Raw genomic sequence first — 1,082 nt, forward strand, 5'->3', positions numbered from 1 at the left:
ACATTTATATTGAACTGGATATATCTATGATCAGAGAACTAGTGTTCTTTGGATACTTTCCAGTCCAAGATCATATGGTGTATACTATCTGAGACAAGAGTTATGTCTAAGACTTCTTGTTGAGTTTTAGTTATGAAGGTTGGTTCATTACCAACATTACTTACTAAGAGGTTAGTACCAAGAATATAATCAAAAAGAGACTCACCTCTGTCGTTGATATTCGTACTGCCCCATACAGTATGAAAGCATAGTTCAAAGTAAAAAATAAAACACATTGTTTGGCTTATCACTTTTTGTGACTCTTTACAAAATTAATTAGAACAAAATAAATTACTTATTGACATAGGAAAAGATTAAACAAATTTCGTAAAACGATATTATTTGAAAAATCAAAAATTGTTCCAGTGACTGAAATAGACGGAAGAGCGTCTGTGATATAAACACTTTTTCAACGCAAAGTGGTTTTACATAAAAAAAGAAAATAATTTACTTTCAAATGCTAAATATTTATAAAATGATAATTGCCGAAACCCGGGATCGAACCGGGGACCTTTAGGTCTTCAGTGTAACGCTCTCCCAACTGAGCTACTTCGGCAGATGTGAATATTTAAAGGGGTTATCTGATTCGTAAAGCTCTATATCTCTTTAAAAAAACTAATGTTGCCATTCGAAATTAAATTTTTGACACCTAACTATTTTTAGAAAACCCACACTTCGTCAATTAATAAACATTTACGTCTTCAATCTTCAAGTCTACTGAGACGGCCCTGCATGAGGTAGTGTGTACCGTGCAGAAGATAATTCAATATACAAAATTTACCCTTGCTTCCTTCCTAAATGTAAAAAGTGCTTTTAATAACGTCCTTACTGAATTGATTTACGAATCACTTACCCAATTCAGAGTAGAAAGTTTTTTTTTCAAGAATGGATAATTTCTATGCTAAGTGATAGATTAGGTTACACAATCTCTTTTAAAACATGTGAGGAGCGGAACACCCCAGGGCGCTGTTCATTCCCCACTCTTATGGATTTTAGTCATGAATACAATCCTCATAATGTTAAAAAGCTGTGGTATTGAAGGC

The 1,082-nt window shown here is 33.3% G+C and overlaps 1 non-coding gene across 1 annotated transcript; it reads right to left on the reverse strand.

Moving 5' to 3' along the window:
• Positions 1-522: 522 nt before the first annotated feature.
• On the reverse strand, positions 523-595 carry Trnaf-gaa (transfer RNA phenylalanine (anticodon GAA)). The gene has a single exon. It is a non-coding gene; the product is annotated as a tRNA-Phe (tRNA).
• Between the last annotated feature and the right edge of the window lie 487 nt (positions 596-1,082).

The sequence above is a fragment of the Eupeodes corollae genome, chromosome 1, assembly GCF_945859685.1.
Source record: "Eupeodes corollae chromosome 1, idEupCoro1.1, whole genome shotgun sequence".
Classification (NCBI taxonomy): Eukaryota; Metazoa; Arthropoda; class Insecta; order Diptera; family Syrphidae; genus Eupeodes; species Eupeodes corollae.